Source organism: Syngnathus scovelli, chromosome 4 (assembly GCF_024217435.2).
Source record: "Syngnathus scovelli strain Florida chromosome 4, RoL_Ssco_1.2, whole genome shotgun sequence".
Classification (NCBI taxonomy): Eukaryota; Metazoa; Chordata; class Actinopteri; order Syngnathiformes; family Syngnathidae; genus Syngnathus; species Syngnathus scovelli.
Window position 1 is genome coordinate 19162767 of NC_090850.1, and position 21175 is coordinate 19183941.

General features: G+C 40.9%; 2 long non-coding RNA genes across 2 annotated transcripts in view; one reads left to right on the forward strand and one right to left on the reverse strand.

Moving 5' to 3' along the window:
• Positions 1 to 6119: 6119 nt before the first annotated feature.
• LOC125966872 (uncharacterized) lies at positions 6120 to 7940 on the reverse strand. The gene is made up of 2 exons (XR_007480557.2): positions 7409 to 7940; positions 6120 to 7188 (listed from the first exon to the last, which is right to left on the reverse strand). It is a non-coding gene; the product is annotated as an uncharacterized lncRNA (long non-coding RNA).
• LOC125966874 (uncharacterized) overlaps positions 7909 to 21175 on the forward strand; it is a 109775-nt gene continuing 96508 nt past the window's right edge. Inside the window, exons 1-2 of the long non-coding RNA XR_007480559.2 lie at positions 7909 to 8062; positions 8205 to 8336. This is a non-coding gene — a long non-coding RNA (uncharacterized lncRNA). The remainder of the gene's footprint in view (positions 8063 to 8204; positions 8337 to 21175) is intronic.

The following is a 21175-nucleotide window of genomic DNA, read 5'->3' on the forward strand; positions in this document are numbered from 1 at the left end:
TGCATTAGTTGTTGCATTGGTTTTGTTTATACAATTGGCTAATGCATTTGATAATCATAATAAATGTATTTGTATTATGAAATGCTTTTGCACCATTCTTAAGCAAGTAACAAGCTCAGATGTTAAGTGCCACTAATACCAGTGATAGCATTCGTGAAAAATATGACCATAATCACAGATTAAATGTTTTCTGACTATCGTGTACTTTTGTCTAATAATTTATTTTTTAGAAATATTTTTATTCACTGCCCTGATAATGATGTGACTCAACATATGATTTCTTTATACTTCCTTCTTGAAACTTTTAACATCACGTAATTGTACAGTATGAAAAGTTGAGTTGATGCTTTTATAAACCCTGACTTCGGTGCCACACGTTTTTATGAGCAACACTGACACCTGGCGGCAAAAACGAGCAAGTACGTAAATTGCTCAAACACTGACATCTGGTGGCGGAAAGTGGGAAAAGCCCAATTGAAAAATAATCTTGAAATGTCCACTGAGGCCAAAATAATAAAAAGTGTTTATATATGATTATTAATATCCATGCTAAATTAATATCCAGTCTAAAGTTTGAACACCGTTACTCATTCAATAGGTTGTGTGTTCACAAATTGTAACTAGTATTGAAGCTTTTGATGTAAATTTTTATGAAGCAGATGCAATTATGTGACAGTTCTGAGTTCAACCCGAGGGACAATAAAATCGAGGGCATCTTGGAATTAGATTTACTATTCATAAATAATTAAATCTAATCATATGAATTTTTTACAATACACATACATTATAAATAAAAAAACTGTAACATATGTGTAACGGCAGAAACAATAAAATATGTTTAAATTATCATAATTCAGAACATGTGGGAGAAAACAACTGCGTGAATAATAATACAGTATTCAGAGATTTACTGTAAAGTTATTTCTAATGCAACTTTACTGGCCTCTAGTGGCCAACGTGTGCCTTGCACTTCCAAATCCAAGCCCCGGAGCGTCTCCGTCCCATTGAAGTCGAGATTTTTGGCATAAATTTCCAATTACGTCCATTCCCGCTTGACATCACTTTGTTTCCGCTCTTGTGGCATATTACTGCCAACACACCACAGCAAGCTCAGATTCTCTAATGAATCACTTTTGACGGACAACAGGCCCCAAACAGGACTTAGTGGTTTATCACACAAAGCAACCCCCCCTTTCCGCTTTAGCCATGCTACATATAGTTAAATTTCCTGACCAGACAACATCTAGACTGTCACTTATTCCATGTGCGCCATCCCTTAAAAGGCTTGATCCCTCGCAGAGACCGGAATTTCAAAATGGCTGCCTATGAATACACACAGGCCCTCCTGCCTCTTCCAATAAAAACTGGGAGAGAAGTTAGGCTTAACTGCAACTGAACATATCTGTGCATATGAATACTATTCTGCAGGGAGAAGATAATGTTTTGATTTGCATGTAAATTGTTTTTCTTCAGGTAGGAACCAACAATCTGTGTTTTTAGCATACATGTGTTTAGATGTTGAATTTTATTTGTATTTATTTGCTGCACAGGGGGCAGACTCAAGTGGAGCTGATATCTACTTATCAACACCTAATACACAATCCCAGGTAGGCATTATGCCACATGCCTGTTCAGTATAAACGCTACCTCCTGACACTGAATGAGGTCGACTTGTCAATTTTACGCTCGCAAAGGTAATATCGGAATTGTGACAGTTCTAGCAATTTTGTGTAAAAGCCACTAGTCGGCAAATTATAACCTGTAAATTGCTCCATTCTTAAATCCCGCTCATCAACAATTTCCATAATCAAAAGTGCAATGATATTTTTGGGGTTAATTTTCCATTTTCCCTTGCAATTTATTCATTTTATCCCATTGCAATAATTTTCAGCTACTGATGGGGGATTGGGGCAGAGGGGATGGGGGTCTTACATCCAGGCCTGAAGTCTGTTCAGCTGGACGGGGGTCAAACAGGCAGGGGGCATGACGATACCAAGCCAGCTGGAGCCCAATGACTTGACCCGGCATTACTTCCAGAATGTCCCATTTGTGGCCATCCTGCTGGCATTCCTGGAAGAAGCCACCCTTTCTTATTATTAATGGTCTGATTTGTTGATGTGCTGGACTGGATGACCCTGAACGAGCATATGGCATCATTCACTCATTGGATAGGATGGGACACCTCCATGGATTCCATATCAGGGCTGTCCATTCATTCTGCAGTTTGGAAAGACATCATTCACATCCCGATTCGGGATTATAAAGAACAGATGACCCCCCTCACCTCACCCCAAAAAAAATATAAAACAAAAACATTCAGTTTGCTATCAGTGCAGTTTGAACAAAACAATAATATGGAGAAATTGTGTCAAATTGTTGACCTGGCCAAGCTCCTATTCAAAAAAAAAAAAAAAAATGTTTTAACTTAACATGATACAAAACAGAGACAAAAAGAATGCAATGTTTTCTAGTGTCTCATGACACTGAGCATTTTAGAATCTTACAGTCTGCCGGCATTGTTTGTTTCTCCATTCGCAGGAGTAATTAAGCAATGGCTGCTGAGTAAATGAACTTTGCAACAAGCTGTCAATAAATCTGTTTCATGCTAACTTAATTTGGCTAAGCGCTGTGTTACAGAACCCAGCGATACACACTATATCACTGGATGATGAATTATTGAGTATACAGTAAATCCATTATCTCGGGCATATTTTATTTATGATTCCGGCAAGACACGGGAGGAGTTTAACACTGCCGAGGTAATCATTGTTGTGCGTTGTGTCGCCGAATCAAAGAATGGCGCCATTTGACTGACAATTTGTTTTTGTTTGCGCGCCAGGCCCGCAGCGACATTAGCCCGATTGCCTCGTTTAACGGCGTCGTTCTGTTTTCCCCTCAAGCGTGCCTTGTAAACACCGATGCAGCAAACGCACAACGTTCTACAGAAAAGATGGAGGGGGTCTCTGATGGTATCGCGATAATAGGTCAACAGCTGCATTTAAAAAACGGATCGTATCCTTGGCTTCGGCGCTTAGGGAGGTTGATTTGGAAGCTCAACGTTGGGCCTCGGCGGGGATGAAGGAAAGTTGCCTTTGATGAGTACAGCGTGTAAATGATTTGTGTGTGTTTGTAGGACACGGGGGCTGGCCTGCACTCGCTGCCAGAAACTTTAAAACTTTATCAGGATGTCAAGTTGATTGAACACTTGGATAAGACAATTCGGACAAAAATAGTGAAAGAATATATTTGTGAAAATAATTCGAAATCTCAAGCTAAGCAAACATAGTTGGTGATGAGTTTTGATTCCGGAGTCAAACCAGATTCAAAACCCCAAAGGGTTTCTAATCTGGTTTAACTCTGCCCATTTTTGTATTTTGGTTGTACTTCCGAGATTTATTTAGTCTAAAAAGAGGGTCGTCCCCATCGAGGACAAGCAAACAGTCTGTTCGTACGTGTGTGTGTGTGTGTGTGTGTGTGTGTGTGAGGGGGGTGTCATCAAGGGCTTTGCTTGTGCAATCTTTCAAGGAACTCAATTATTGATGCCTTACTCACATCATAGACAAATTAGCCTCAGAGATACTTTGTGATGGTGAGGACATAGGCATGAAATATGAATTGCTAACTGAGATTGCTTTTAGTAATTGTGAAATATTCAAAATGCTACACCATTTCTTTTTTTGTAGGTAAATCCATTTGGTTGTCACGTGGAATGTTTCGTCCAGGACGGAAATGGAACGCGATGTGGCGGCAAGGCGCTGACAGCAGTTAGTAGGGGGTGAAAAAAAATGGGCTGGCGTCCTATTCGGCAGGGAGGTCTTGTTTGTTTTTGTGAGGCTTTAATAGTTGCGCCTTGTTAATTCTTAATTGAGGAAATGTATTTGGGGTGCATACATAGACAGATGGATGGATGAGACATTTCCGAAATGATAACCGTGCATCCGCGGGGGAAATCTTTCCCTGTCACTCATGAAAGACGACGAGCAGGCCCGAGAATATAATCCAAGCCTCCGTGGGATCTAAAAATCTTTTTCAGAGCTTGCGTTCGGCTTCCTAGACAACAATAACAACAGCTGGATTCACTTAGTTGTCCTCTTCCTAGTTTCTTTGAAAGCATCACAAACTATCAGCTCTTCCTGGAAGAATAAAGCGATGCCTTCGAGGGTTGAGCAGGTCAACGGTACAGCTCAGGAAGCTTGTTGATCCGACAAATGGGGGAATTTGCTTGTCTGTGTCAACATGTTTTGTGTCGCCTCAAACTGAGAACACAGGATTCAATAACCGGATGAAGAATATATATATATTTTTAAAGGATGGACAAAATACATACTGGCCGGTGAATAATGAAAATCTGCACATTATTACAAAGTATTTAAATTATTTTAATTAATTGGGAGCCATCTTTAACTCATTTTGATTTAAATGTGTTTTATGGGAAAATGGGACAGTATTTATTTTACTTTTAACATGCAATATATATTGATTGAATTATAGCGTACCATATAGTTTCTGTATTTTCTTATAATATGTAAGCGCAATGCTCAATGTTCAAACCGTGTATAATGTAAAGCAATCTAAAAATTTACAATAAAAATAAAATAAAACCTAGTTCAAAATAAAACCTACAAAGCTACTTTATTATAACAGAGGTCATTATGGTGGTATTTGAAGAGTCAAATATTTTTTTGTACGACAGTTAAAAATGTCCAAGAAGTAAAACAGCAACATATTTTATATTGTTTAAAACATTTTATAAAATATCTCATTCAAGCAACACAAATTGATGCAAAACCCTGTTCTCGACTTTGCACTCATGCAAACGTACAGTCCGTATTCCTTCATGAAACAATATATAACATGCCAAGCGCTCCCCGAGTGCCGCACACAAATGAATTAATGCGCAAGGCTGCTTTGCTCACTAGATAGATGGCTTTCATTTAATTTACGTAATATTCCCAGAAGAATCGTTTATACGGCGGCGTGCAATATCACTGGGAATGTTTGGCCTATAAAGAAATTAACTTTGTCTCTATGCTAAGTACACCAATGCATCAAGCCATTACATCTTCGTGATAGATGAATCACACTTGGTATTACGTGGGACAAATGTATTCATATTGCATATTTTTCTAATTTTGCCTGTCTGACCATCTGTGTGTGTCTCACTGTGATTAATCCACTGATCCTGTTGATACCAAGGGCGGCTTGCGTTCCTTGCACACACAAGAGCTGATATGGAGCCATAATCCAACATATTATTATTATTATTATATTTGAAATATTCCTCAGTATCTGGGGCACAATGAGACCTGATTTCATTATCTCTGTGCGTGTGCGCATGTGTGGATTCATACATGTCTTCCTGCCTTTGTTTACTTCCAGTACATAAAAAAAAATCCGTGGCCGCCAATGTTGGTTTAAGAAAATACAGCGTTACATTAACCTGATGTCACAGCTTCAATTATTGCAAGGCAGTTTTTTAATTTGTTCAAAACCATATTATTTAATAAATCCCTCATGGGGTGACAATGTTAAAGGAAAAACTCAGTTCTTATAATGAGGCATGCGGTTCCTCAAACGATAAAGGTCAACTGTAAGGGTCATGGTAGGATTTAACTCGATTGTGATTAAAGTAATTCTTCCGTGTAAGACAAAATCTAATGTAATAGGGTAGGGGTGAGGTAAGGAGCAGGTTTATGTGTGTGAGGTCAAGTTTAAAACAGCGAACAACATTGTAGGATGTGGCCTTGTGTAGCTAAGGGGGTCAATTTGTACTGAATCAGGGGTAAAGGTTGCTCCCCCGACATGCTCAACACTGACCCAAATTCCATCAATCCTGCCCTTACACAAAGCCCATGATTATTTCTTACACTAAATGAAGTGAGGTAAGGATTACACGCCTATTATGATTTATCATCCATATGCAAGTAAAACTTCTACATTATTAAATGACACCATAGGAACTTCATTAATAGAAATTAAAACTGCGAGCAGCGATGAATGGGCACTCAACAGATTGTCAGAGTTTGACACGATGGCAATATAAGATGGCGTAACGTTTGAGTTACAGGTACCAATTACCTGGTTTCTAATTGAAGCTTGTCAAGGAATTCTGAAGATGCTTTGAAAAAAACTGCTTTAATCATCAGCAGAAAAAATAAACTCACAGTAAGTGTGCATTAGTGATAAACATGAACTTATTCACTGCTAGCCCAGTACAACGTGATGTTTGACGTCAATGGCAGTGAATGAGTTAAGATGGTGGACTATTACTCACACTCCATCAACTGAATATTTTTTCTTAACAGCTTCAGAAATGTCAATATTTAAAGCATGTGTGGCTAAAGTCAAACTGTGGCAGAGTTTTTACTTTGTGGAAATGGATTTGACACCTCTGCCTACTTCATATGTAACTCGGCGTGTGGGTGTTAAGTTCTTGAAATGTCCTGAGTCTAAGCTTCATTGTTTTGAATAGGAATTGGTGGAACAACTTCTCCAGAATTGTCTGGTTCATCCTTCATATTTAGCTGCTCCTCTTGTGATACGACACCGTTGTCATTTTGTGAATCATTGGATTCCTCGAGAAAATGCAACTCTTTGAGCCTTGTGTCAGCAGCAGCTAAACAAGTCTGAATATCAATCGCTTCCTTCTCTGCTTTAAGCTTAGCTTCTCGTTCCAATGCTGCCACTTCCAGTACTGCTGCTTTGAGCTTAGCTTCCTGTTCCAGTGCTGCTGCTTTAGCTGCTTCAAGCTCAGCCTCCCATTCCAGTGTTGCTGCTTCAAGTTTAGCTTCTTGTTCCAGTGCTGCTGCTTTAGCTGCTTCAATCTTAGCTTCCCATTCCAGAGCTGTAGCTCTAAACTTAGCCTCCTGTTCCATCTCTGCTGCTTTAGCCGCTTCAATCTTAACTTCCCATTCCAGTGCTGTGGCTTTAAACTTTGTTTCTTGTTCCATTTCAGTTGCTTGAGGTGCTACAATTCTGGCTTCCCATTCCAGTGCTGCGGCTTTAAGATTAGTTTCCTGTTTCAGTGCGGCTGCTTTAAACTTTGCTTCCTATTCTGATGCGCAGATATTTCCAATTCCGCTTTCAAGCATGCATATACAGCAGATGATGTTGACAAGTTTAAAGGATGACCAGAAGTTGACTTAGATCTTGTGAGTTCAAGGCTTCGTCAATGTTGCCACTGATACGCTATCAGAAAGAAAGACATTGTCAGTGACTTCATTTGAGTCTTCCATATATCTCCAGGCACTCATTGAAGTCTCTAAACAAATTAGCCATTGGTTCAAACCAACACTACTGAGCTTTGGTTGCGTTCTATTTGACTTCATTTGTTGCAACAGCCCTTTAACAAACAATGACATCTTCCACATTTTTTAAAAATTAATTTGTAATCCAACAGCTTCCATACCTTCTTCTGTAGGTTCCTCTGTAGTTGTGTCCTTATCAGGCTTTATGATGAAATATTAAAGCCTTTCAACTTGCTAGACTTAGTTAGCTCCACTGCACAACACTACATAGGCCTACAGTGCCCCTTGTAATGATGGTACTAATATTTTTATTGTACATTTAAATTCTTGCCTCCAAAATTTCAATTCCAATGCGTTAGTCAGGAGAAACGTTACTAAGCTTAATGCAATTTACTGCGAGTTACGTCTTACGTGCAGTTACTATAAATTATCCACTTAATCCATTTGAGTCTGTTCATTCTTTGACACAACTGCTTTAATCATTACAAAAAAAAAAAAAAATAATAACCCAGACATACCGACAGAGTAAGACTTAGTTAACAATCTGTGTGTCTCTGCAGCTCTACACTTACTGAACTGAGCCCTCTCCCCCACAATAACCAAGCTGAAAGCCCTTGCTGGACAAAATATGTAATTACATAAACAGAGTAAAACAATTATCTGCCCTTTGGAGGTTTTGTATTGCAACGTCATCATTTTCTGTTTACTAGTTAACTCCGCCCTCCTGTGGACGCTCACAGTACTAGATCTGTTAACGGCGTCAGTTCTACTTCCGGTGGATGCACGACGTTGATGTTCTTCAAAACGATTTGTCCGTAAGTCTTGTGAACTTGTTTTTTTTCTATTAGAACTTGTGTAAACGATTGTATGTTAATTTTATTTACATATCGAAGTTACGTTAGCTAACATGCTACAAGCTAACGATTGTCTAACGCAGTGTTTCTTATTGTATTTCAGTTTTACGATGGTCTTAAGAGGGCAATGGTTTGAGGCCATTCCTCAATAAATCAGCATTAAAGACAACAAAGTCTGATTATTTGGGGCATCGTTGGCTCGCTGTCTAGCTGGTAAAATACTAGACGCTTCGGAGTGAGTACAGTACAACATTCTTCTTAACCCTGACTGTTTTATGTCCTTTTTCATATGTCTTGTTCTGATACAACCAGCAATTATTTATGACTATCTTTAGTAATGTTTGAGAACAGCAGGTTCTCAGGTATTTATTGAAATCTATAACAAAAACATCTCATGGGCTGGGCATTGAACCCTGAGGAACGCCAAATGGGACGCACATGTTGTGTGCTTCCTTTCTTCTTTCTTTCTACTTTTTGACTTTTGCATGACCATGCATGTTGTTCATCCTGTTGCTAACACGCTCTTTGAACCTGCCCTTCTAACCAGGCCAATGTAAAACACTTGTCTTTCCTAAGGCGTTAGACAAGCGGGAGTGCTGGCGGCTCATGAACGAGTGTTAACGATCAACGCGTCAGTAGTAATCTTAATCTGTGGCTCTTCATGTGCACCATCAAAGCCATGCAAATAGAATAAAGTATTGATTTCTGCCACATTCTCCATTCCTACTCCATTCCCTGATCTTGTATTAATTGTCTCTATGTCCTCCCGAATAGAGGCACGCAATGCTTTTCTCCTTGTAAATCCCAATAATATAACATGAGAAATATTTATTTGTTGATTTTTTTTTTTCAAATGCTTTTGTTTCAAATCTCTATATCTCATTGCAGATCCAAAACTTGTCAATGGCAGATCAGGGGATTTGAAAGGGTTTAGAGCTGTAACAGATGGTTTTTCTATCATGTGTCCTAAATGCTAATCCTGTCAATGCCAAAGCAGCTGTGATTCATGCATTATAATGTGGTCTATTGGGAGGAGGGGAAATGACAATGTATGTATCCCTCACATTTTGGAATACTGATTGGCTGTCACATAAAACATGATTTAAAATAATTTATTAAGTTTAGGTTTTGATCAATTTGTTTTGGGGAAACAAAGAAAAACCATCATAAAATGATTGTGGCTGTCTTATATCAAATATGTAAGTGACATTACATATTTACTTAGTATTCAAAAACACCACGACAAATAACACCTAAAACACATTTTCATTGTTTGTTTTTGTTTTGTTTTAGCCACGCATGATCATATCATATGTACTTTTGCTAAATAAAGTGGAGAACGTAACTATAAAAACATAAAATAAAGGTTTATTCCTATTTTTGATATCAAATGCTGACAATTTAAGCAAAAGAAAGATTAGGACCTTGCAATTCTTTTAGTTGACCACTTGAGGACACAACCTACAAACAGAAGGCAATACTGCTGTCCAATCTCGCTCTCTCTCTCTCTCTCTCTCTCTCTCTCTCTCTCTCTCTCTCTCTAGATATATACTACTCATATATACATCTAAAAGAGTTTTCAAAAAGCCTGTGGCGTCCAAGATTCCACTTTTACTGTCCAGCCCTGCACGATTGTTTTCCAATCCATCCAAATGCCGCATGTGTTGTAAGTGAGTGGATGGCACCCTTCAGCGTTCTAATTGATGCCTACTGGGCGCAGTCCGACAGAAGCCGTCTCCTGGCAGCCACATGGGAGGAAACCGCTGCCAAGGCAGCTTTCCTATCAGATTGCTCTTTGAACTGGAGGCTTATGAGCTTCTGACGAGCTCAGACTCCGCGTGGTGGCACACAGCATTGCCTCTTTGCCTTCCTTCCTCCGTTCAATCCCACAGACCGAGCAGGAATCCACAAAGTCAACACGGTTGGCTAAAGACGGGAAATGCCCCGCCGCTTATCTGTCACAAACGTGTGCGATCTCTGGCGCGCAGTGATTCCGACTTAACTCTAAATGGAAACAGTGTTGTTTCTTTTCGTTTCACGCAGCAGAACAGCGTGTCAGAGCGTTTCCCCGCGGATAATTTCAGACACGAGAGGCCCCGCTCTTAGGCCCCCTCTTGCCCTCTCTCGCCCTCAGCGCCTGGCATTCATTAGGCCTGACTTATTGCTCGCACATGGCCCACAGTGGGCCGAGTGTTATCCTCACACGAAAGGTGCCGAGGAAATTGCAGAGTCTCGCGTCAAAAAGACAACTCCCGAGAGGGATTTCCTCGACCCGCTTCGCACGCGTGGCTTGGCGTCAGCCTGGTGGCAAGTAGTTATAATGAGGTTTAAGGCGACCCAACCAACAAAAACCCTGGCAGGTCCCCCTAGCCCCTCGATGAAAACTAATATCCAGAGTGGGCTTGACACCGAGCCCTGAGGGGTCCCTAATGCAGTCCTATGGGAGATTAGTGGTGTATGTATGCTTCCTTTTTTGATAGGCTAATCATAAGCACACACGAGCGAGAAACCCAGACCTGAGCTCAAGAAATAGTTTACTCAACATTTGTCCAGACACTGGTCTGTTTTAACATTCAGGAACTACATTGCAAAGAGAATCTTCTTACGGAGAATAGATGGACTTACGAGACAGCGTGATATGCTAACAATAGGACAGCGACAAATATGCTAGTCTTTTATTTCTGTAATTAACGCTGACTTCACTTTTACAGGACAGCATTTGATTTACCGTCGCGGTGTACGCTATACAAGGTTGTATATTGTGTGGTGATGTGACAATCAAAGCCCACCACACACAAAATGGAAATTCTCCTGCATGGCTTGATAGATATTGAACAGTTAAAACATAGCGCACGTCGTAATTTTCTTTTCATGCTTAATGAATCTTGACCTTCATTGGATTGATTTTAGCAGGTGAAGTATATAAAAGTAAGTCCCGCATCCTTCAAGTGTTTTGTCATATGTGCACTAATATACGCAGCAATGTAGGATATTGACTTTCACGACGACATAAAGAAAACCACAAAAGGTGAAAAGTACTGTACATCTAAAAATACGGAGCATATTAATAAAGCCAGCAAGCGCGCATGCTATTGCTAGCTAATACTGTTATATGTCTTTGCATGCGTGCGCTCTTGTGCCAAGGGTGAAGATGAAAAGTTTTTTTGGACTTGTAACCCTTCTTCCCCCTGCCGGTAATCGCGGCGGAGCCCTGTAATCCGCCGCACATGCAGATGCCACAGGGGGAATATTACTGTTCATAATATTAATCTGCTCTCAAATTCCTTTCTGTTACCAAAGATGAGGAGCGTCGCGCGCCATGTTCTTACGGGTATTAAGTGTGCTACATGAGATTCGTCGAGGGGTCGGGTCTGTCTTGGCGGTGGGGGCGGTTGAGCGCTATAGGAGATCAGGCCCCAAGCCCCGGGTCGAGAACGCCGTTTTCATATTCTCATAAACAGCCCGACATGAAAGGGGGTTCCTACGTCAGGGTCTCAAATCCACGCCGCGACTCCGGCGTGAATCAATGTCAGCCCGACGAGGCGGGAAGGTTAAAGCCTCTTTAAGGTCCCCGGCTGTGATACCTGACTTAGCAGCAGGTAAAGCCGGCGTGCCGCAAGGCGTTGAGGGGCTGCAGGTTGAATTGTCTCCGCCTGGTTGATCAAAGACCTCGACGGTGCGCCATCGCCGCACGAAACCGCAGGAAGACGGATGAATAGGATCTTCTTTTGCTATTCATCACACTGGTACCTGAAATTTTGCTATCAGAGTGTCTGAGCAGCACAGCCTTCGGAAAACAACATTATTATGCTAAACCTTGGGACCTTGGGGATTGTAGCCTATTATTAAAGGAAAAAAAAACAGCCTAATGACTGCAATTATAACAAAGTAGCACAGTGTGCCAACACATTTCAGCTAATGTGGACTATTAAGAGTTCTCATGACCCTTTTAATGTCTTGCTTTTATTCTAATGCTGGTTATGCACTAAATGTACTCAAATTTATTGTGATTATTGTTTCCGTAGTTTTGGAAAAATGCTGAATGAATGAATAAAAAATTCTACATATCACTGGTGCATGTCATTGTATATGTTACGAGAAGGCATGGAATTGAACGCAGCCTGTTGTGTCACAATAAACTCAGGAGGTGTGCTTTGCGGGCTGAAGGGTAGTGGCGTGTGAAGGGATGGCACCAAAATGACTGAAACCTCTAAATAACACCCACGCTTTTTGCAAAAAAAAAAAAAAAAAATGCATGAAGTGAGGTCAGAAGTAAAAAAAAAGAAAAAAGGAACATCCGATTATGAAGGTGGTGCTGCGTGGAAAAAGCAGTTTGAACACGTAATGGAAAGTCGCTCTATTGAAACTGAGTTTTTATGCCCTTTCTCTTTGTCGAATTTAAAATCTACATTATTCCAAACTGATGTCAGGGGACAAAGAAAGAAGGAAGTAATGCGGCGCATTGATCACCGGCATTCTTACATATCTGCGCATGGGGTGTATTAGTCACCATTAGCTGTTGTTGGGGTCACCTTGCAATAGGGGACGCCATTACATAGCATCACTCGCCATACTTGTAACATAACCTTGACTAAAGCAAGCATACCTTCTAGTCACCATACCTTTCCCTCTGCTTATCCTCTTTTCCTATCAGTATGAGTGCAGAGCTCCAGTCGGGTATTAATTACTCCATTCCTAAGATAAATCTGGCACACGGTGTCGTATCCATCATGGCTGCCACCCCCCCTACATTGAGACTAAACCATTTTGCTCATACGCACTTTTATATAGTCATCCATTTTGTATGGTCTGTTCATTGTTTGGGTTGACAGATGAGGTGAGCTCAATAATAGACGGCCAAGCAGCAAAGCAGCTCTTAAAACAAGAACGGCTTTCATAAACTCCATATTTTGTTTATAAGTAAACAGTTGTTTTATAAGCTATCGAGACGTATCTTTTGTGGTTTAGCTCATTTAGCTCATAGCTAACACGTGTTCATTAATGTGCATTGTCCTTGTCAAGTAAGGTTGTTTTTCCCCTAATACAACATATATCATGTGACCACTCCATTGTTTTCCCATCTTTTAGTAACAATTGAATAATTTGAAAAAAAAAAGAATGTGACCGTGTTCATGGGCTACTCTGTGGTTGCTATCCCAAATAAGCAGTGACAACCGTCAATCTTTCTCTTTCCAGGTTGATGTTTTGGCTACAAGGACAATGTCCAAAAACGTGTAGCGATCAATATTTGCAAGTGTGTCTGGTGGAGAGAAGGCCCAATAAACAAGTGTTAACAAAGGCCTCGGGTTCTAGCAACGTTGCTTTACAGCTTGTATACACCGGATATGATGTGAAAACAGCGGTTCTGTCCTTAGGAAGTCCTTAGTCGGCACTCTGATCCGTGTTCCCAAATAAATAACAAGGCTTGTCCACTCAGGGAGAACACGAAAAAAGAGATTTGCCACTCTGGGACTCGGGATGATGTTTTTATATTTTTGTGTTCTTTTTCACGATGTGTTATTCAGGCGAACACGGGATTACGCGTGTCCCCGCCGATATGAAGCTCAAGCGCGGCTCTGGGGGATGATTAGAAGCAGAGGAGGTTATGCGATGTACATAATAAGAATATTTAGGCAATATTGGGGTTATTTTGAAGGGCTTACATTAGGACGGCAACTGAGGGGAACAAATGTTCACAGTCCCATCTGGACTGTTGAGCTTCAGTTGGATTTTTTTTTGTATTTGGCTTTCACAGTTTAGGTCCATGCATGAAAACCTTTTCTTTAGACAATTTAATTTATTTGATCTTGTATCATTGGTCATGCTTACATTACTCTGTTGCTGATTATGAAATTGGCATTTGTGGGTTATCTTTCTGATTGAAGCAAAGCTGAAAATAACTGCCATTTCTCATTTTTTACTTCCTGCGAGTAAATATGATACACTGATTTAACAATGAAGCTTTTGCTGATGTATCCGGTGTGGATGAACGGATGTATGGGGCGTGTATTAACTGTGAATAATGTCTGCTGATGCAACTCGGTGTGACAAAAGATGGCCGCTTTCGAGTCTGCAAAGTGCAATGCGCTGATATGTCGTGTGTTACACGCTTGGCTGCTTCTGTTGCATCGACAATAATTGATTCCTTTCAATGATTGAAAAAAAAAGCGCTGAAAGTCCTGCTGGCATTGCTGCATGTTTAAAAGGGACTACAGGCGTGTCACGCATGGCTCACTTCCACTGATGCTTTGTGCGTATGTGTGTGTGTGTGTGTGTGTGTGTGTGTGTGTCTGTAATTCAATATGGCTTTTCTGCATCTGACCAAGATGATTAACTTCCACCAGCGTCTCCTCCACTCAATGCGTTTGCTTTTTCCTACATTCTTGTCAACACCTTCTCAGATACACACACACACACAAACGCACACACTTTACATTGGTATCTGGAAAAACAGTTTTTTTTTTCTTCTTGTCGGTATGGCCCCAAAACTCCTAATTTACGAATTCTTGAGAAAAAAAAAACATCCCTACAATTTAAATGCTAAACAGCATTCCGTGTGAGTGGCAGCTAGTGGAATAATACCGAAACAATAAAGGAAATCAAACAGAAGCATCAAATGCAATGCAGCTTCCGTGTTCCCGTTCGCTCGAGCCAGTAAACAAGCGTTGAGTTATTTTAGAAATGAAGCAATTAAGCAGATCCAAAATGAACACAACCCCCTTGTAAAGCAGCACATGGTTGTGTCATTTGCATGCCTTTGAATAACTCAGATCCGAGGGGACTTCCTTCAGATACAATTCTGTGCCATACACTCTTTGTTTTAAACAAACAAAAGCATCATCACCCCCCCAAAAAAAAGAAAAAAAAACACACACCCTTCTCGACATCCTGTCACCTGACCTGCATCTGAGTGACAGTAACTACAACACCTCTTATGTTGGCTAAACAGACGAGCGGAGCTTTTGTTTTCATCTTAATTAGAACCTTCATCCATCATGGCCGTGGCGTTTTCATTCATCCGGCTGATTGGGGACATGACAAATGAATGTGGGAATAAACGCAGTGTCGGCCTTGATGAGAGAGATGGATGTTGTCTCAGCGGGAAGTGGAGCGACAGTACAGTTAGTGCTGGCGAGTGGCCAGAGCTTCTGCTTCTCAGATTGCCTCCTGGGACCCGAGATCACGACTCCACTTTCTCCCTTCCGGCCTTGTTAGGAAAACGAGTAAATCAAAAAATGCAAGGTGGAAGACAACCACGACATATGCTAGCTAGCGGACTTGCTTTGTTATGGACTATGCTAATGTTTGGATTTTCAGACAAAATCTATACTAGTAACATATTTTCTAGTCACCTCAACTCCTTATATGTTCCTGAAACATACAAAAACAGGTTTTATCTAATATAGCCCAATCAGAAAATGCACAGTGGAAGACAACCAAGACATATGCTAGCTAGCGGACTTGCTTTGTTATGGACTATGCTAACGTTGGGATTTTCTCACAAAAACTCTACTAGTAACATTTTTTCTAGTCAGTTCAGCTCTTTATATTTTGCTGAAACATACCCCAAAATTTTTTTTTATCCAATATATCCCATTGCTGGGATCGACCAAACAACACAACCGGGATACGTGTTTGACCTTCTTCCCCAAATTCCCTCCCTTGATGTGAATATCAATTAAAACAAATGGAAAAGTAAAGATATTTTAAATATACTTAAAGCGAATCATCTTTAGAAATGAAACGGTGTAGTGAGAATGTACGACGAGTACTACTAAAAGTGGTCGAGGACGTAATCATGAAACAATTCAACATGAACAGAATAGACAGTTTTGTGCTGTCGGCGGGGGCACCGGGCGCCATTGATGTGAAGGAAAAACAGAGCGAGTTGGAATTAGACGCCATTTCAAAGCATTTGACTGACATAGTGTAAAAGCCTCCTTCTCTGCTCCTCCTCAGCTCGCCCATTATTAGCTCGCTCGCTTTGATCTTATTATACGCCGCGCTATTGTTGTGCTGGGAACGAAGAACTAAATAATAAAAAGATTATTAATGCCAGACTGCACCCGGAATCATTGAATTATTGGCTTTTCAATTATTGCAGTCTGAAAAAAAGAATCTCCAAGTTATGTATTAGCCAAATTTCTAATTTTATTGTTTTGTTCTGTATGAGACAAGAAGTGCTGAATGAATAAATTAATTACACGCTAACAAAGAAAGCTGTCACTTTGTCGCTTTTGACTATTAATCACACTGAACTTATGGATTCTTCAACAGGAAAGAGCGTGACATTTATCTTTTATACGCCTAGCAATAATTCATAATTCTACCCCCCCCCCCCCCCCCCCCCAGAAAACCTTAGAAAAAGCTAAAATGTCCAACATCATTGTTTTGGCATACAAAATTTCCTAAAGTTCAAACACCAAAACCTTCGTGAAAAATACATGCAGTGAATATGACATACATACGTACTAATAAATAATAATATAAATAATACATAAAGAATATAATATATCGTAAATAATAAATAATCAACTTTGATTACAAAAATGTATGTTTTGTTTGCTGATTAAACAAACATGCGCGATAAACAATAAAGCACTCGCACCAATTCAGTCAATAATAATCTTATTCCCTGACTTTAGTGAGCCACTTTCACCGCTAAACTTGCCTAAAAGGGAGCATGACAGCCGTCATTTCCTATTTGACGACTTCAAGTGATGGAGCCGCATAAACAAATCCTGCAGAGGAAGTCGGATTTACTGTCACAGCCCGACTCGCTCTCACTTTTGGGAAACAAAAGGAGCCCGGAAAAAAGGGATTTGTGATCGCAGCTCTGTGGCATAGTGGATCAAAAGCTGAATGATTTATCTAGTTTTTTTTTTTTTTTTTAGTTTTTTTTTTTATAGCCGCCCCTCTTTGAAGAAGAGAACAGCTGTCTCCTCATCGCCTCACTACCTGGGGAAGGCCGCACCATGGCAGGAAGCACTTGTCCTCATATTTAGAGGAGTGCATACGGAAGGGTAACAAGGCAGGGTGGGTTGGGGGTGCGTCGGTTGTGGCCCGAGGCGATCCGGCGCGGTCTTCCCCGAGCTTGACGAAAGTGCGTGAGACGTTTTTCGAAAACACACGTGCATTTTGTCGGAGGAGAAAAGACAAGAGAAGTAATGGCAAACTCATTAAAATTGAAAATGAGCGCAAAGCTTTCATGCAATTGGACCAGTTTATTTTTGTGTGACATCCGACATTGCCAAGAACAGCCGAGAGGGGGCGCTAAAAAGGCAATTCTTTACAAATCTGTCTCAAATCAGCCTCGGGTAATTTTTTTTGTTTTATTTTCTATTGTTGCCCACCTGGTGTTTGGTTATTTTCATCAACACGGAAAGATTTTCATATTTGTAGTTTGTCTCTAAATTAGTTTTTTAATTTTATGTACGACTGGTCATTTATACGTATCCCATCATTGGCTGGTGACCAATCCAGGGTGTTATGAAGTAAGAGAAAATACTTTTGGTACGTAGTCCACTTAACAGAGACATTTGGTATTTATATATTTATATAACCAACCCCCCCACCCCTCTTTTTTTTTAACTGAAATTATAATCAACGTTGTCACTGCATGGCTGCGCCCACAACTTCATTAACATTGGTGAGATGTCGGGCTCCTTTTGTCTGCCGCGTTGTTCATCGCAAATGCTCAGGAATACTTCCTCCGGTGAAGCGAGGACCTTCCTCTTGAGAATTAGCCTACTTTACTTCTCCCGCACTGACAGAAATGGGCTGTCTCCAATCTGCCACTTCATTAAAGAAATCAACAATAAATAAAAAGGAACAAACAAACAAGCTGGATTTGACCCCACCCTTTTGAAATGTGTCACACATCCCAAGCAATCTGTACCGTCGGACTCCGGGGAGGTTAATTGCCTGTCGTGGCTTCAAAGAGGAGTTTTGATGTTTGTCTTTAGCCAAGCTTGGAAGTGCAAGGAGCTAGAAGAGGGATGCTGGGAGACAGAGGAAGAGGAGGAGGGGATTGTGTCTCCTCAGGTAATCCTTCCTCTCAAAGGCATTATTGAATTTTCCCTTTATTCTTTGTTGAGGCAGAAAGAGGAAAAGGGAATAAGTAGAAGAAGACGGGCTTGTGGATTTCTGAAGGGTCTGCAGATGTCTCTTGATGCACCTCATTCACCTTTGAATTCCACAATACAGCCAGACCTTTTAAGGAGCTCTCATGTGAGCCTCAAAGTAGAGTCCATATACCCGGCTCGAAAAATATTTAGGCCCGCTTTTAAGATTCTCGTGGACCACCTTGGACCTTTGGTCAGTACAGTCCCCACACAATGACAAGTGAATTAAGTTTTGAGATTTGATACATGATGCCGATGTAAAACATTTGCATATTTTGGTCATAACACTATTTTGAATGGACTTTGGGGTACGGGTCAATAGAGCACAATTAACCTCACAATGTGTCGAAGCCGCTTATTTTATTGTAATCCGACTTGATTGGAAGCAAACAAGGCCACGCGCCTCCTAATCCTCACCAAGCGTTGTTCTTAGGCTTTACCTCCTCGAAAAAAAAACACACCCCCTCGTCAAGACAGACGGGAGAGAGTGCTTCACTTGAGTTTTAGGGCCGCTAATCCCCCAAGCTTGTCTTGTCCCTTTCTCCTTTTATCCTCATCAATGCACATTTGTCTTTTGGGGGGGTGGGTTGACTGCTATTTTGGTTGCTGGAAAGTGAAAATAGCCCGGAGGGGCTCGTGTAAACATTGTAGCTTAGCATCAACAAGAGAGGCTGGGAGACTCGGAGAAAGTCAAACAAATCCGTGTTGTTGCGCGCTTAGCTAGTCGTCAGAGGGTTTGTCTAAGCAGGTATCACAGGTGCGAGCTGTCGTATCAGCGCGTATCATCGCCGTCTTCTGAACTTCCTGTCAGCTCGTCGTTCTCCCCCCGTAGCGTCGTTTTAGCATCTCTTCCGAGGCGAGATGAACCTCAAACAATCATTTGGCGCGTGCTACTTAGCATCTTTTGGGGTGCTCACGTGTCACTGTGGTCTTTAAATGCGCTTGCTTTGGCATCTTCAATGAAGGGAAGATGTCAGGAGGCGCCAACGCCTTTTGAGAGGCGAAGGGATCAACTTCCTGTCACTGTCAGTCTCAGATGACTTCCTGTTTGTGTACTAAAGACAACTTGCAACCTCTTGAGTTGTTTCCATATGTTTGTTATCTCTCTCAGCAACTTGAACACGATAAAGGAAAAATTGTCGAACTAGCAGTGAATTTATTGTTCCGCCAGTTATAAATTGTCAAAGCTCAACCTTGTGTCCTGCTTCGATGCCGTTTTGGTATTTGCTATCATTAAATAGTATTGTAGTTGTAATCGTCTCGTCTTACGTGTTCACAAGAGTTCAAGCGCTCCCCTTTTTGATGCTTTTTAAATTTGATCCAGTCACTTTTTTTTCTCCGTCCATCAGCACCACAGTTCTAGCTTTTTATTGCTTAAGCATGTTGACAAATGGCCCTTTGTCCATTTTGCAAGCTATAGCGACAAAGTTGTCATCGGAGCCGACCCTTCTTTCAGGTTGGCAAGCCCACCCATGATGGGGGGGGCTTCCACGAAGGAGCTTATTTATAATTACCACTCATTAAGGAGAGGTCCCTTAAAAGCATTTTCTCTTTAATGAAGTTTACTGGCACCAGTCAGTCGCTTTGAGGCCAAATGTATTCTTTGGTTACACGTTAATATGATTTGTCTTGGCACGTAAAGACAAAAACTGGCACCCAAAATCGCCGTAGGTTGCAATGCCAAATTTTTCCTTGTGTGGTTTTACTTTGAGGTTAGCAGGGAAAAAAAATGGAATTAAAGCCATTGTTGCTGTACTCTGCGGGGAAGCTTTTAGCTTGCAATTATGAACAATATCCTATTTGGCCTAATTTAGTACGTCGCAATAAATTGGATTTGTTCCGCTCAACCTTGTAAAAGGCGGGATACTTTTTGCATTGTTGTCACCTGCGTCTGTTTTCCATCTTGGCTGAGTTTAAATGCAAACATAATAAAAATATTACTGAATGAAAAAAAGATTACTTTTTTTTGTTTAAAGAATGAACTTTAAATATATAAATTAATATCTAAACAATTTTTTGTCATTTTTTCACCAGGTTCAACTTGGTGCATGTCCAAGTAATAACAAACTACTAAAATGAAGATATAAAACAAATATATAAAATGCATATTACATATATTAATACTCAAGATATATATATTAAACATCAAAATAAGTAACTATGCCATCACGGTAATGACAAAAAAAAGTGCCCCTGCCTCCTCCGCCGCTCTGTCTGCAGCGAGTGATCCCTCCCATCCGTGTTGGGTTACCTGGCTGCTGTACCTGCTGAGAAATTGCAAGGTGGGGGAAAGCAGGAGGGAGGTGGGCTTTGGGGGGGTTGACCCCTGACAGTGTGAAGGCTCCTCCAGGCCTGACTGCTCCCTCTCAGCGGGTGTCTCGCCTGACTTAAGCGCCGCCACAGAGCTCGCTTTCATTCCACCCGACGCGGCGTCCTCGTGAGGCGAGCATTTGATCCCCTTGAATTGCTAAATCGCAGCCCCCTCCCCTTTGATTCCCTCTTAACTGGTCCTGCGTCGCCATCACTTTGTTCTGAACAGAGGTTAAGGTTTCACTACTCAGTGCGGTGCGGTGTTTGGAGAGTTGTGTCAAGCTGTCCGTGTATTTGTGTATATGTGTGTGTGTTTTGCAGCCTGTCTCCATATATTAGCCTTCATGGATGTGATGGTCTCGGAAAACTTCTGACTTGTATCGGTACCAATCGTGTTATTTTAGGCTCTCAGTTTATTCAACCCATGACATACTATGTCTTTGAAATACCACAGCTAACAGAAAAGCTTGTTCAAAACAAAAGTTAGGCACGTAAATTATTGTAGTTGGCCAAATAGTGGATCAGAATAGACAAAGCATCGTCTACCTTAAGTTTTAATATCAATTATATTGTTCGAAGCATTCATTTATTGATGTTTTTGCCAATTAAACTTGGTGCAGGTTTTGTCATTACCAGTGAA